We start from the raw sequence: 16,838 nt of genomic DNA, 5'->3' as shown, positions 1-16,838 counted from the left end.
TAGGAATGGTCTAGTAACTCAACAACCCCATCAAGAATCAAGTTCTTTCCCATATTTTCATTCTAGCACCCTCAGTGTGCTGGTCACAGCCCTCATGAGAAAAGATGGCTGCAGGAGCTCCAGACACCACATCTTCACCCACCAAGTCCAGCAATCAAGTCCAGCTGTCTCTTTTTAATAGTTAATGGGATTACATGCCCACCAATGAACCAATCACAGACAAGAGGGATCACGCTGCTAAAATTAGTTTAGACCAGTAAGGATTTACCTGAATTACCTGTGGAAGAGTCTTCACAGACAAAAGCAGAACTCTGTCAGCACTGAAGAAGGCTTTTGAATTGAAAACTAATGGCATCTGTGATCATTACTGTTACTCTAGAAAAAGTTGACTTTGTTATGGTCAATTTACAGGCTCCCCTGCAAACTCTAGTCTCCATAACTCTGTTGTTCTCTGAAATCTTTCTTTCTCTTTCTTTCTTTCTTTCTTTCTTTCTTTCTTTCTTTCTTTCTTTCTTTCTTTCTTTCTTTCTTTCTCTTTCTTTCTTTCTTTCTCTTTCTTTCTTTCTTTTTTCTTTCTCTCTTTCTTTCTTTTTTCCTTCCTTCCTTCCTTTCTTCCTTCCTTCCTTCCTTCCCTCTCTCTCTCTTTCTTTCTTTCTTTCTTTCAGAAGAAGAAGAAGAAGAAGAAGTCTTGCTCTGTTGCCCGGGCTGAAGTGCAATGATGCGATCTCGGCTCACTGCAACCTCAGCCTCCCAGGTTCAAGCAATTCTCCTGCCTCAGCTTCCCAAGTAGCTGAGATTACAGGCACGCCACCATGCCCAACTAATTTTTTTTTTTTTGTATTTTTAGTAGAGACCATGTTGGTCAGGCTAGTTTCGAACTCCTTATCTCAAATGATCTGCCCACCTCAGCCTCTCAAATTGATGGGATTACAGGCATGAGCCATTGCCCAGGCTAGATCTTGTCATCCTTTCTTTCATGGAGGCAATATAGCATAATGGCTAAATGCATGGACACTAGAATTGGCCCTGAGTTTGAAGCCCATCTCTACCACTGACTAGCTTAATGTCCTTGGGCAAGTCACCTCACCTCCCTGAGCCTCAGTTTCTTCATCTGTTAAATAGGTATAGTAACAATATTAACCCACCACAGTTCTTATAGGGATGACCTAAGATAATGCATTTAAAGAGCTTAGCACAAGCTTAGGAATTATTGTAAGTACTTAGTACATGCTGGCTCTTTTTATTAGCTATAATTTGGTTAGTGACTTTATTAGATATCAACTGAGCACTATTGTATCCCAGGCACAGGGCTGGAAATGGAGGTTAGAGAAATGAGTATCATACTGTCTGTCTTCCTAAGGAACTCCTGGTTTAGTGAGGAAGGCAGACTCAAGAGCCTGGTGAAAGGGTAAATGAGGCAGAGTGGTGGGACAAAGTAAGGGGTGACCGCGACTCCTTGAGGGAATCTGAGAAGGCTTCTTCAGGGAAGAAATGCTTGAAAGATTTATTGGCATTTTCTAGGCACACATGATCAAAAGGCGTTCCAGGCAGAGGGAATGGCAGGTGCAAGGGCCCGGAGGCCTGCTGCATCATGTTGCCCTTAGTGCTGTAAGTAGTTCTGCGTCGTGGATATTTTGGATGAGAGAGGTGGAGAGGTGGGGAAGAGGGCAGCAGATGGGGTCTTTCCAAAAGGACCTTATGGTACCAGGCCAAAGAGCAGGAACTTTACCCTGAGGGCAAGGGCAGCCCCTGAGTGTCGCTGAGGCAGAAAGGCAGGACCAGAGTTGTGCTTTAGAAGTGTCTTGCAGCTCTAGTGAAGGCTGAATTTGAAGAGGTGAGACTGAAGGGAATGAGGAGCCCCGGTAAGCAGTAATAAAGTATATCATTCCCAAGAACACTGCCCAGCTCCTCCTCTTTCCTCTCTCTCCACCTTCCTCCCAGGGGGCCTGCTGTGTCCTCTGGAGCCCCATACCAGCAGAAACACACCTATCAGATTCTCCACCTTGTTGTGAGTGAGTTCGGGGTCCTCTAACACACACCAGGGATGCCACCCCCTTTGCCCAGCAAAGTCTGGCAAAACCACTCATTCTCCCTCACGAGGGTGTGGCATCTGCCTCATTCCACACCACCCCCCTGCCCTCCCTTTTGTAACTGTTCCTCCTGTTCTACCTTCCTGCTCTCCTCACCTAGGTTATTTCCCTCATGCCCTGCTGTGCTTTCTTTGCTCACACAGGACCTTGGCATCTGTCTTGAGGTCCTCTTCTCTGTGGCAGACTCAAGCATCACGTTGGGGACCTCATTCTCTATGTCAGTGCTACTCCCAACACCTCTGGGACCTCCTGGACTAGGTCGATACTCTTGTCCACTCCACTTTCGTCTCCCATTCACATGACCACCCCCTCTTGACCTCACCAAAACTACTCCATCCCTGAAATCATAGGCTTCAAGATCCTCAGACCCCCAACTCTAACCTTCTGCTCCCAATCTCTCATGCCCTTCCTTCTAATTCAGATTCTTGGCATTTCACCTGCCCGATGACGATTTCTGCACTGGCCTTGCCTCCACATCTTAACTGCCCCACAAACCCCCTGCCAGTTCCTGCTGAGCTCCTCTGGACAGTCCTCCAGCTACCTAGGACAGTGCCACTGCAAATCCACAGCCAGCCTCCACTGGAGCTTCAGCAAGCCCACGATGACCATGCAGACTTCCCCTTCCAGCCCCTCCCAGCCCCTCACCCCCTCCTAGCCCTCATCATCAAGCAGCTAAGATGGCCAAGATTGACCCCTTTCAACTCCCTGCCCCTAAACTTAAACTCTTGAGCCCTGCACAGAACCTCTTTCTCCCCAGATTTTCTCCTTGGAAACAGCGATGAAGCTGATAAAGCAGGAAACTGGGAGTTGTTTTGCATTCTTCTCTCTCTCACCTCCCACATCCATTCTATTGGCAAATTCTGTTGGATCTGCCCCCAGAAACTTTCCTGCTTTAAGCCAAATTTGCTGCTTACCTGGACAATTGTTAGTGTCCCTTCCAGGTTGCCCCATTCCCACTCTATCCCCCACCAACACAGGCTTCACGCAGTAGCCAGAGTACACTAACAATTATAAAGCAGATCCCATCATTTTCTCCCCTGCTTAAACCTTCCAGTGATTTTCCATCACACTTAGAACCAAATTCAAACACCATCCCTTATAAGGCTACATCCCTCCAGCTTCATACATCGCCTCTCTCTCTACTTCAGCCCTATCAGGCTTCTTTCAGTTCTTTGGTAATTCCAGACTCTTTCTCATCCCAGGGCCTTTGCACGGGTTCTCTGCCATCTTGTCCTTCCCATAACTCTTCATATGGGCCATTTCTTTTCTTCCTTTTTTTTTTTTGATTAAAAAAATTTTTTAATAGAGGTGGGGTCTCACTATATTGCCCAGGCTGATCTCAAACTCCTGGGCTCAAGCAATCCTCTCACCTTGGCCTCCCAAAGTACTGGGAGTGGGCATGAGCCGCTGTGCCCAGCCTCTTTTCTTCCTTCCAATCTCCACTTAAAAAATATTTTGTTAGAAGGGCCTCCCCCACTATTTCATATCACAGCTTCCTTTCTGTTGCAGTATATGTTGTATTTGTTTGTTGGTTTTATTTTGATTTTAGAGACAGGGTCTCACTCTGTTACTGAGGCTGGAGTGTAGTGGCACAATCATAGCTCATTCGTCCACCTCAGCCTCCCAAGCAGCTGGGACTACAGGTGCGTGTCACAATGCCCAGCTAATTTTTTACTTTTTTTTTTTTTTTGTAAAGATGGTGTCTCACTGTGTTGCTCAGGCTGGTCTTGAACTCCTGGCCTCAAGTGATCCTCCCACCTTGGCACTGGGATGACAGGCATGAGCCGCCATACCTGGCCCTATTTTGCATTTTGTAGCCATTTACTCGCATGTTCCTGTGCTAGACTCCAGTTCCCAGTCCTTCCATGTGAAAGAGTCCCCTTCCTTTCCACAGTTCTCACTCTCCCGGCATGATCCACGGCTAAGGTCAGCAACAACCTCCTTATCACCGCAGTCTGTGGTTCCTTTGTCTTCTTCCTTCTCTATCCCTGTGTAATTCTTGACACCTCCACCTTCTTGGAATGCTTCTCTCCACTGTCCTGGTTCCTGTTTCCCTGTATATCTGTCCACCTGCCCTCCCAGCCGTTAACTGTGGACAAACCCAGGGTGATTCCCGGCCATCTGCCTTTCTTGTCAACCATGAACTAATATAGCAGAAAGCGAAATTCCCAATAGTAAGAAAAGTAAGTGTCAAGTTGGCTAGGCCATGGGAAAAACATTGTACTTTTTGTTTCTCTGCAAGTATTTTTTCAGTGGGAATAATACTGAAATCGGTAGACTTTGAGTAAAGCAGATTACCTTCCATAATGTAGGTGGGCCTTATCCAATCAGATGAAGGCCATGAGAGGAAAGAATGAACTTCCCTGAGCGAGAAGAAATTCTGGCTTTGGACTTGAACTGCAATACCAGCTCTTCCTTGGGTCTCCAACCTGCCAGCTCATCCTTGCAGATTTTGGATTTGCCAGCCTTTATACTCATGTGAGCCAGTCCTTAAAATTCAGTCTCTCTTTCTCATTGGCTCTGTTTCTCTGGAGAACCCTGACTAATAGAGTAGGTGCTAAATAAATCTTAACTTAAAAAATTCCAAACTCTTTCCTTAGTGAAATCTGTCTCACAGATCCAAATATGAGGTCTGAGAGTCAGGACACCCAAGTTCTAGTTCCAGGTTTGCCACTTGCTGGCTGGATGATCTTATCCAAGTCTCCCGACGTCTGTAAACCTGCCTGTCCCTTAGTCTTTCCCACCTCCATCAACAGCACCTCCAGCTATCCAGATAATCAGATTAAAACCCCAAGAAGTCATTCTTCTAGATTGCTGTCTTTCCTTTATTCCCCGTTCCTGATCATCAGCAAATTGTTTCACTTCCACCTCCAGAGTGGATCCATGTGTCAGACTCCATCACCTGGTCCAAGCACCACTGTCACCTGCTTGGGTGATGCCTCAGACCTGCTGCTTATCTCTCAGCTTCCCTTTTTCCTCCACAATCCACAGCAGCCAGGGTGATTTTTTAGAAATATAGATCAGATCATAGCACTTGTACAGGTTTCCTATTGCTGCTATAACAAATTATAACTTAGTGGCTCCAAATAACACAGGCTTATTATTTTACAGTTCTAGAAGCCAGAAGTCTAAAATAGGTTGTTAGGGCTGCATTCCTTCCAGATACCTTAGGAAGATCTGATTCCTTGCCTTTTCCACCTTCTAGAAGCCACTTGCATTCCCTGGTTCACAGTCCCCTCCTTGCATCCCTTTGACCTCCACTTTTGTTCTCACATCTCCTCTGACTCTGACCCTCTTGCCCGCCTTTTATAAGGACCCTTGTGCTTCCACAGTGCCCACCCAGATAAGCCAAGATATTCTCCCCATCTCAAGCCTTAATAGCATCTGCAAATCTCTTTGTGATGTGAGGTAACATATTCACAGGTTTGGGGGATTAGAATGGAGACATCTTTGGAGAGTTGTCTACCACAGTACTCTTAAATCCTTCCAGTGGTTCCACATTGCTCTTAGAATTAAAGCCAGACATCTCACCTGACTTATAAAACCCTCAGGAACCTACCCCTGCTACCTCATTCTGCCCACCTTGGCCTCCTTGCTGTTCCTTGAGTGCACCAAACCCAATTCTGCCCCAAAGTCTTTCTTTTGCTTTTCCTTCTGCTCTGAGTGCCCCCTCCCAGACCTGCATGTGGCCTGCTCCTTCTTGTCGTTTAGGTCTCAGCTCAAGAGTCACTCCTCAGAGAGGCTTTCTGTTGTCTAAAGTAGCTCTAGTAGATCATCTCATATTGTTTCCTTCATAGTACCTTATCTCTGCTTGACGTTTTCTTGTTCACTGTAGATTGAGCATTCCTTATCCAGAATGCTTGGGACCAGAAGTGTTCCTGATTTCAGATTTGTCTGGATTTTGGAATGTTTGCATTTTGCTGATTCAGAATTCCAAATCCAGAAATCAAAAATCCAAAATGCTCCAAAGAGCATCTCCTTTGAATGTCATGTCTGTGCTCAAAAAGTTTTGGATTTTGCAGCATTTTGGATTTCGGATTTTTGAATTTGTGATGCTCAACCTAAATTTGTTTGTTGTCTGCCTGCTACATAAGAATGCAGGCATCTTCAAAGCTGGGACCTTCAGGAGATTGAGACCATCCTGGCTAACATGGTGAAACCCCGTCTCTACTAAAAAATACAAAAAACTAGCCGGGCGTGGTGGTGGGCGCCTATAGTCCCAGCTACTCCAGAGGCTGAGGCAGGAGAATGGCAAGAACCCGGGAGGCGGAGCTTGCAGTGAGCTGAGATCCGGCCACTGCACTCCAGCCTGGGCGACAGAGCGAGACTCCGTCTCAAAAAAAAAAAAAAAAAAAAAAGCTGGGACCTTGTCTTTCCTGAATCCCCAGCACTGGAACTCAACCAGTATGTGCTGCTATGTCAATGAGTCCCAGTTTTCTCATTTTCACTATGGGTATAATAATACCTTTTGACTCATCAAGTTTCTTTGAGGAGCAAAGGAAATAAAAATAGCTACAGTTTTTAGTGGCCAATGATGAGTTAAGCACTGCACCAGGAACTTTACACTTAAGATGCACTGTTCATGTCTTAGTTCAAGGCCATGTGGTTGCAAGGAACAGAAACCCTCTCAAGCCAGTTCAAGAAAAAGGAGGCTTATTGGAAGGTTGTAACAGACAACCTGGTAAACATCCAAGGAGAGGGTAAAATGTGGGAGAGACAGGCTGCTTATCACCCTGCATCACTCCTTCCGGGGGCAGCATGGTCCCTTATCACCACTTTTTTCTGTGCAGCTGGGCCTTCTCTCTGAAGACTAGCTGCTTCTGCTTCCACATGGTCACTTATGGCTCAAAATGGCCTCAACTCTCTGTGAGCTTATGGCGTAGCTGCTTCGTAGCTACTGTCTCTCAGAGGCCTAAACCTCATTCCAGGGAGAGAGAGTCCAGTTGCCCTGGATTGAACACCTTGTTGACCCCTGGTGCCATCACCTGTGGACAAGATGATGAGGTCATGAGCCCTGTGTGGCTGCCTGGGCATATGCCCTCAGAAGGGACTGTGGATGGGACACCATCCCAAAGAAAGAAATATGACTGGGCAGGCACCCCAAAACATGTCCGCAGTAGTGCAAAGCACTGAGCACACACTCCAGCTCAGCTCTCAACTGACATGAGTTCCGTCTTTTCCAACCACCTTTTCAGCTACTAGTTCAGAGTCCTCTGGCTCCCTAATAAATACATCTCCAGCTTGGTTCTTATCTTCACACCAGTCAATACTTTAAGTTGCCTGCGGCTTATTTCCAGCACATGTATCCTGCTAGTTCTTCAGATTCAACCTAAGAAAAGCTGGATTACTCTTCCTCCAGAAACTGGCTCCTCTCCATTTCCTGCCTCTGACACAGCCTGACTCTTCCAGGCAGCCTCACGCTGAGCCCTTGGATCTGCTATTGGCCATCTCAGCGCCTTGGGAAGAGGTCTTTGCCTCCCTGTCATCTCCCTCCACCGTCGGTCTCCATGTTAACCCATGGCACAGCAGAGCAAGACAGCTGAGGTACTTTGGAGTCAGACAAACCTGGGTCCGATCCCAGCTCTACCTCTTAATCTTGTTTTGTTTTGTTTTTGTTTGTTTGTTTTTGTTTGTTTTGAGACAGGGTCTCGCTCTTTCACCCAGGCTGGAGTTTAGTGTCACCATCATGGCTCACTGCAGCCTTGACTTTCTGGGCTCAAATGATCCTCCCGCCTTGGCCTCCCAAGGAGGTGGGTCTACAGACACATGCCACCAGATGTGGTGACATCTGGTTAATTTGTCTATTTTTTTTTTTTTTTTGGAAAGACAGGGTCTCATATTGCCTAGGCTGGTCTCAAACTCCTGGGCTCAAGCACTCCTCCCTCCTCAGCCTCCCAAAGTGCTGTGATTACAGGTGTGAGACACTGTGCCCTGCTCCTTTTAATTTTGCGATCTTGGCAAATCTCTCTCTCTCTGTCTCTGTCTCTCTCTCTCTCTTTTTTTGAGACTGAATCTTGCTCTGTCGCCCAGGCTGGAGTATAGTGGCGTGATCTTGGCTCACTGCAACCTCCACCTCCCGAGTTCAAGCAATTCTCCTGCCTCAGCTTCCCGAGTAGCTGGGACTACAGGCATGCACCAACACTCCCGGCTAATTTTTTTTGTGTGTATTTTTAGTAGACACAGGGTTTCCCCACATTGGCCAGGCTGTTCTCAAACTCCTGATCTCAGGTGATCCACCTGCCTCAGCCTCCCAAAGTGCTGAGATTATAGGCGTGAGCCACTACTCCTGGCCAAATCTCTTGAACTTGATAGGTTAAGTGTCCTCATGTGTCCAATGGTGATAATTATAATTTCTGCCTTACAGGGTTGTCGTAAGAACTGATATAATGCATGTAAAGCCTGCAGATCCACATTTTCTCAGTGATTGATTGATTAGTTTCCAGCAATGTGCCAAGAAAACAAAGATAAGTAAGATATGTCCCTGGTTTTAATAAACCTGAAGTTTCTTAACAAGTCTGTGTCAAACATGGTAATACCTTTCTTACTCCCTGCCTGACAAGGCCCTTCTGGCAATACATTATTAAAATTAATGGTTAACTGTGTTATATAACATTAATTATATGTAAGTATACATTATATATAATATGTAAATGTATATTATACATAATATGTAATTATATATAACTAGTCTCCAGTTATAAGAGCAATTTGTGATTTTTTAGAAAACATAAGGGAGGGTTAGAGTTACCCTAATCCCTCCATTGTGGTAGAATTCATTCCTTCCAGATATGCTGCTTGGCAACAATTGTATCACACGTCACATACGTCTGGATCAAGTGTTACTTTGCAAGTATTCAGCTATGGCATTAAAGATCCTTTCAAGAACCCTTTTGAATGGCTTCTCTAGGTGACACAGCAAATGGTGAGTAGCGACACACATTTATCCTCTCCTCCATTATTAGAGATGTGGGTGGGTTTTTCTCTCAGTGATAAATAATGCAAAATAAACATTATTATTCAGGGGTTCACTTTTTATTTATTTATTTTATTATTATTGTTATTTTAGATATGTTATCTTGCTCTGTTGTCCAAGCTGGAGTGCAGTGGCAAAATGTCAGCTCACTGCAACCTCCACCTCCCAGGTTCAAGCCATTATCCTTCTGCCTCAGCCTCCCAAATAGCTGGAATTGCAGGCGCCCACCACCACACCTGGCTAATTTTTGTATTTTTAGTAGAGACAGGGTTTCCCCATGTTGGCCCAGCTGGTCTCGAACTCCTGACCTCAGGTGATCCACCTGCCTCGGCCTCCCAGAGTGCTGGCATTACAGGCGTGAGTCACCACACCTGGCCAAGGATTCACTTTAGTCCAGATCTTTTATACCTGTTGTTTTACTTTGTGCTCACGACAACTCTGTGAGCACTGGGGTACATTATTATCCCCATTGTACAGACAAGGAGATAGAGGGCTTGGCCAATTAGGCAGCTCCCCTAAGGTGGCCCAGTGGCAGCCTCTGGGTTTGGATCCACGTCTGTGTGAACTGTTTTTTTTTTTTTTTTGGAAATGGAGTCTCACTCTCTCGCCCAGGCTAGAGTGCAGTGGCTCGATCTCAGCTCACTGCAAGCTCCACCTCCCGGGTTCATGCCATTCTCCTGCCTCAGCCTCCCGAGTAGCTGGGATTGCAGGCGCCCGCCACCATGCCCAGCTGATTTTTTGTATTTTTAGTAGAGACAGAGTTTCACCGTGTTAGCCAGGGTGGTCTCAATCTCCTGTCCTCGTGATCTGCCCGCCTTGGCCTCCCAAAGTGCTGGGATTAAATAGGTGTGAGCCGTGCCTGGCCTCTGTGAACTGTTAATACCACCTGGCTCAACCTTGTCCATGGTTAGTGCTATAAACTCGATTTATTTTTGCAGTGCTGCTGTGAGTACTTTCAAGGCTTTTTGTCCACACTGCAAACATGCTCTCCAGCCTCCAGAACAGTGTCCGGCATGTGGTATGTGCCTGATAAATATCAAACTAATGACTGAAAACGGTGGCAGTATACGAGCTTGCCTTTTTCACTATGATAGTACCTACATTGGGGATTCTCAATAAAGAAAAAAGATGGAAATGTTATTGTAACTCTAATTTGCACTTCTGCTGGGTGTGGTGGCTCACGCCTGTAATCCATGCACTTTGGAAGGCCAAGGTGGGGGGATAACTTCAGGCCTGAAGTTCAAGACCAGCCTGGCCAACATGACAAAACTCTATCTCTACTAAAAACACAAAAGTTAGCCGGGCATGGTGGTGGGTGCCTGTAATCCCAGCTACTTAGGAGGCTGAGACAGGAGAATCACTTGAACCTGAGAGGCGGAGGTTGCAGTGAGCCGAGATTGTGCCACTGCACTCCAGCCTGGGCAACAGAGTGAGACTCTGTCTCAATAATAATAATAATAATAATAATAATTTGCACTTCTTTGATTATCGATGAGATGAAATGTGTTTTACAAATACCCACCACTACATATTTATAATTTCTGGCTTGTGGATTTTGCTATCCATATTATTTGCCCTCATTGTCTCTATCATGAGACCCCATTAATGTACTGGGGTCTCTGTGGGGTTTTTACCCCTTAAGTTGTGTAAGATTATTATATGGCAAGAATATTAACTATTTGCTTGTCACGTTAATTGTAACTATTTCCTCCAACCTGTTGTTTGCTTTTTATCTGAGATTACATTATTCTCTCCCACAGGATTCCTGAGTATGCATCTCCTGGGTAAACCATGAGTCTCAAAAAGTAGGCAGCAAACTGGACCCAGTGGCACACGTGTGGAATCCCATCGGGCCTTGGGAGGCCAAGGCAGGAAGTTGCTTGAGGCCAGGAGTGCAAAACCAACATGGCAAGACTCCATCTGTATAAGAAATAAAATAAATTGTCCAGGTATGGTGGTGTGTACCTGTTGTTCCAGTTACTTGGGAGGCTGAGGTAGAAGGACCACTTGAACCCAGGAAGAGGAAGATCCACAGCCTGGGTGACAAAGCGAGACCCTGTCTCAAGAAAAAAAAAAAAAAAAGTAGGTAGCAACTGTATCTCGGACTTTTCCTCTCTCAGACCTTTGTCAGGGGTCTGACCACAAAGTCGTGTTTTTTGTTTATTTTTGTTTTGTTTTGTTTTGTTTTGTTTCTTTTTCTTTTTTTGAGATGGAGTTTCGCTCTTGTTTTCCCAGGCTGGAGTGCAATGGCGCAGTCTTGGCTCATTGCAACCTCTGCCTCATGGGTTCAAGCGATTCTCCTGCCTCAGCCTCCCAAGTAGCTGGGATTACAAGCGTGTGCCACCACGCCCGGCTAATTTTGTATTTTTAGTCGAGACGGGTTTCACCCTGTTGGTTAGGCTGATCTCAAACTCCCGACCTCAGGTAATCCACCCGCCTTGGCCTCCCAAAGTGCTGGGATTACAGGCATGAGCCACCATGCCGGCTGTTTTGTTTTGATTTTTGAGACAGGGTCTCGCTCTGTGGTCCGGCTGGAATGCAGTGGTGTCATCACAGTTCACTGCAGCCTCGACCTTCCAGGCTCAAGCCATCCTCCCACCTCACCCTCTCAAGTAGCTGGGACTACAGGCTTATAGTCCACCACATCCGGCTAATTTTATATGTTTTGTAGAGACAGGGTTTTGCCATGTTGCCCAGGCTGGTCTCGAACTCCTGGACTCAGGCAATCCTCCTGCCTCAGCCTCTCAAAGTTCTGGGACCATGGCCGTGAGCCACCACACCCAGCCGCAAAGTAGATTTCTAATAAAATTTTCTCCAGGCTCACCCAGCAAAAGTGCACTTGATGGACACTGTCACTTCTTTTGAGCAAGGCTCCCCAAGATAGAAGGCATCACCATTTCCATTTTGCTGATAAGAAAACAGAGGCACATAGAGGCTAAGTGACTTGCCCATGAGCACACTGATTGTAGTGGTCAAGCCTGGATTTATATCCTGTGCTTCCTCCATCACGTGGAGTTGCTGGGGGTAAAGCCCAGGTCAGCGACAGGCAGCTGGTACAAGTCCCAAGCCCCTTTTCCTTGCTGGGTTGGACTCATGGCCTTGGCTAAGCTGTTGTTCTGCCCAGTGTCTAAGAGAGAGAGAGAGAATAAGTGTGTCTATGTGTTGCATAGGATGAGGGGAAGCAATTGGACTGAGACTGCATCGTGGAAGGCCTTGGAGGCTGAGCCTGAGAGTCAGATTTCATTCTGTAGAATACGTAGAATAAGCATAGTCAGATTCTCCACCACATCCTCTCCCCTTCCCAGAAAACAAGAACCAACCCCACCCTGACTGTGGAGCCCATAACTGGGAAGCCTGAGACCCTGGGCACTTGAGAAACACCTGACCATCAGCTCTCGTCTACCTCACAGAGGAGGGAACCAGGCCCAGTGAGGGGCGGTGACTCAGCCAAGCTCACACTCCAACTTAGGGATTGGAACCCAGGTGTCCAATGCCCAGCTGAAGACCCTATCTTCTAATCACTCAGCCCCTCTAAACACAACCAGGGTATCTGTGAGCTAGCGTGAAGCACTTATTCTCTCACTCACTTATTTCATTTATTCAATTAGTATTTCTTCCTTTTTCATCATCTCTGAGAAGCTGTGACTATTCAATGAATATTTATTAAGCACTTACTATATTTTAAGTTCTAAACTAAATCAAAACTAAAGCTAGAAAACAAATAAGACAAATGGTCCCTGCCCTCAGAGGTAGTGCAGAGGAGGTGACGAGCACGTAATACAGGAGAGACAGTTCTGAGAGACACTGCTCCCTTTGGGATAAGTCGGAGGCAGTGGGAGCCCTGAGCAGAAGTGGAGGGGGAATCAATATTCCTGGAGAAAGTGACTCTCAGCTGGGATCAGACGGCACAAGTTGGTCAGGCCAAGAGTAGAAGGGAACAGCCTCCTATGGAGACCCAGTGCTTGTGGGAAGGCCTGGAGGCTGCAGGTAAGTTGTCATCAGAAACCCACAGGAAGCAGGTGACCATGGGGTGTCTGCCATGAGTGGGAGTAAGGAGAGGTGAAGCCTCAGTGAGCAGGGGCTGGCCAAGGAGGGCCCTGAGAGCCGCGTTAAGGAGTCACTTCTTCACCCAGAGGGCAATTAGAAATTCTTTTTATTAGTAGGGGTGTTGCACAATCTGGTTTCTGGGAGAGACAGGTCACTGCCATTGCAATGTAGAGGGCAGACTGGAGGGGAATGGCATAGAGGCAAGGAAATCAGTGACAGGCAGGTGCCATGGGCAGTGGGGGAGGTGGGGCTCAGTCCTGGGTTCCCTGGAGACCAAGCTGAGAGCTGGCCTGGCCTGGCAGTGCGGGAGTGACTGAGTCCAAGTCCCCCAAGTGTTCGTGCCAGCCCTTCCTCCTGCCAGCCTGCCCCAGACATGAGTTACACAGGGTAGGCTGGACAGCTAACCAGGTTCAGGTGTTCTGGCCCCTGGCCTCTGTGGGGAAGGGGTGGGTAATGGAGAGCCCCATCCCCACCCCCTCCTGCAGAGTAAGGCCTCAGTGCAGCCCTCTAGTGCAGTTCATCCTGAACCAGCTCAGGTTTAAGGAAAGGGAGGTGGTGGTGGAAGGACGGGGTGACTGGCAGGAGGTGGAGCAAGCAGGCTCCGGCCGGGCTCCTATGCTGGGACTGTTCATATGCTGTGTGTGTCTGTGGATGTGAGTACTTGTCAGGTGTGTGTGCATCCTCTTGCTATCAGTAATATGAACCTGCATCAGTATGTACGTCCAGGCAGTGTGCATGGTTGTACATGTAAATCTGTGTGTGTGTGTGAATCAATGAGCATGGGTGTGTGCTTGTGTCTATGCATGTGTGTCTGCATGGTTCTGAGTGTGTATGTGATCTCACTTTGACTCTGCTGTGTTCCTCTTTTTCTGGAAGGGGATGAGGAGGGTTGGGATTTGCTAACTCCCAGCCAAGGCATTACTTCCATTCCATGCCTGGACTCACCAGGCTTGTCCCCACCCCCAGCTGCCCCTCTGTGAAGCACCCTCCCAGTTGCACCAGGCTGAAAGCTGATTTCTTCCAGAAACTTTGTCCAGCTTTTCCAGGTACCTGATTTGTCTGTGAAGAGTTGAACCCTGAAGTGGGGCAGGCCAGGATCTCTGAGGCAGAAGCGACTCCGTTTCACAGGGATACACATGCATACCCAACACGTGCATTAGCACAGACATGTGTGCACACATGCAAGCCATGTGTGAGTGTAAATGTGCATACACCTTCATGTTCTCTGGGCACTAGGCCAAGAGAGGTAGAAAGGGTCCACTAGGGCACAGGTGCCCCAGAGAGGCCTGGGGGCCCTGTCCTATGTCTTGCACCCTGCATGCTGTGTCAGGTCTGTATCCAGGGACTGTGCAGGTGAACGGATGTGGGCCTAGTGGAGAGCAGGTTTCCGTGTGCAGCATCTACACAGGAGCCTCGGGGTCACACTGAGGCACAAGAACACATGACAGCTTCTATGTGTGACCATGGGACTTGTATAGTCAATGAGCCTCCAAGATATGATACTCCCACGCCAGGACAGCCACACACACACACAGAGACACACACACACAGACACACACACACAGAAACACACACACAGACACACACACACAGACACACACACACAGAGACACACACACACACGGAGTAGCTGTGGTCATCTGGGCCTGCTCAAGAGTGCAGTGGGCAGAGCAAGGGCTTTACAGTCAGATAGGCCCAGCTCTGCCACTTACCTGGCTGTGTGACATTGAGCAAGTCACTTAACCTCTCTGAGTCTCAGCTGAAGATCATGTAACATGGTGATAATAATTATACCTGCCTCATAGAGTTATGATGAGAATAACAGGTACAAATTCATTTATTCCACATATATTTATTGAGTTCTTACCATGTGCTAGGCACTAAGGTTACAACAGTGAACAAAACAGAATAATCTCTGCCCTCATGGAGTTTACATTCTGGTACATACATACTAACATGTGGCCCCGATTCTATGCCTGGCACACAGCAGGTGCTCAAAAAAACGGTTATTTCTCACCGTCTCCTCACACCCAGCAGTATGTCGTGGGTGAGAAGCCAGGCAGCAGCCTCTTTCTTCTCTCCCGCTTCCATCTGCAGTTCTCGACTCCAGCCCCAGTACCTTGCAGAAGCCTCTGGCTCCTGTTTCAAGAGTAGGAAGAGGGTGGGCAGACAGCTGCAAACATGGCAGTTGAGCAATAGGTAAAAGCATAGTAGTAGCAATGCTGCCCTTGGCCTTGGGGATTTGATGATAGGAAAACTGAAGGAGGCTGGTAAAGCAAGAGGGTGGTGTCTGGGATTCTGCCCCTCCTTGTCCAGGCAGGGCTTCCTCCCACTGAGGTGAAGGCCTAAAGGGGAGTGTTTGCCAGAGAAGGGAATTCCTGAGGTGCAGTCTGCCCTGGAGTGGGGACAGGTTACCTGGCTCCAGGATCCAGTCAACCAGCCCTCACTGAGCACCTACCGCCAGGCCCTTTGGAGACCATGATGTAAACGGGTCTTCTCCATAAAGCGTCTACCCTACCCGCTTTGCAGGGGAGCACATCCAAGCTGGGAGGGGCTACGCGTTTGGCAGCAAATCACAGAGCAGGTCAGCAGCTGAGAGGAGCTGAGCCCAAGTCTTTTCTGTCCGACTCTAAGGCCAGCATTGACTCTAAGACAGAGGAGAGAAGGAGGAGGAGGCCCCAGTTGGCCCAAGGCCCCAAGGCACCAGCAGTGGGAGGGACGGGGCTGGGGAAGAGGGGATCCTCCCCAAGTGGGACTCGGATTCAGGCCCCCAACACACAAAAGCTGAGCTGGTTCTGGCGGGGAAGGGGGTTTCCCAGCTGTTCTGGGGTCATTGAAATCTAACACAAGGACAATACTTCCTCCACCTGCTTTGGGGGTCTGGGTTGAAGGAGCAGGGACTACGACTCCCAGACAGATGGAGGGGCAGCTTGGGAGAAGTGGGAGGTTGCATGGTGGACCCCACAGGCCCCTCCTCCTGCTCTCTGGTTCTGAGTGCCTCAGCCTCACAGCAGTCTGCTACGATGCCCATGCTGGAGGGCCAGGGGGCCTAGTGGAGAGGTCAGCTGAGCCTGCCTGGAAGGCCCCAGGCTGAGGAGGTCCTGGGCTGGTCTGACCAAAGCCACCTGTGGCTGGTGGAACTGGAGGAGGTGGGAGAGCAGTGAGAGGTGCTCTTGTTTCCAGGCTCATGGCCCAGATCTGGGGATTGGGGTCATAGACAGGAGGTGTCAATCAATGAACTCTAGATGGGGGAGTCATCACTCTGACCATTCACCCCCGCTGATTGCCACCCCCCTAGAACCTCCCCTTCTACCTGCTGCTCCAGAGTTCCTCCAGAGGTGACTAAAGTGCACATGGCAGTGCACTAGGAGAGGGGTTTCCTATCCGCACCTCTCCACCCCTGGCCCCCAGAGTCGGGTGGGGCAGGTCCCCACTGCAAGAATGCACCCAGTCTGCCTAGGAGGCAGGGAGCGGTTGACTTCCTCCCCCAGACCCACCTCAGCAAGTCCAGCCTGGTCCCCATGAACTCAGGCCTCCCTCCACCCCTCCGATCCCTGGTCCCTTGGCTGGGTGTTCCATGTGCGGAGCTGAGTGTGCATGTGTGAGCTGAGAGGAGAGTGCAAGTGCAAGAGAGTGTACATGTGTGCAAGTGTGCAGATGAGTGTGTGTGCATTAAGGAGTGTATGTGTGCATTTGTTTGCCTCCATGCATGTGTTAGACCAGGTTGC

This window comes from Macaca fascicularis, chromosome 1 (genome assembly GCF_037993035.2).
Source record: "Macaca fascicularis isolate 582-1 chromosome 1, T2T-MFA8v1.1".
NCBI lineage: Eukaryota > Metazoa > Chordata > Mammalia > Primates > Cercopithecidae > Macaca > Macaca fascicularis.
The sequence above is the reverse complement of the archived record's forward strand: the minus strand, read 5'-3'. Positions refer to the sequence as shown.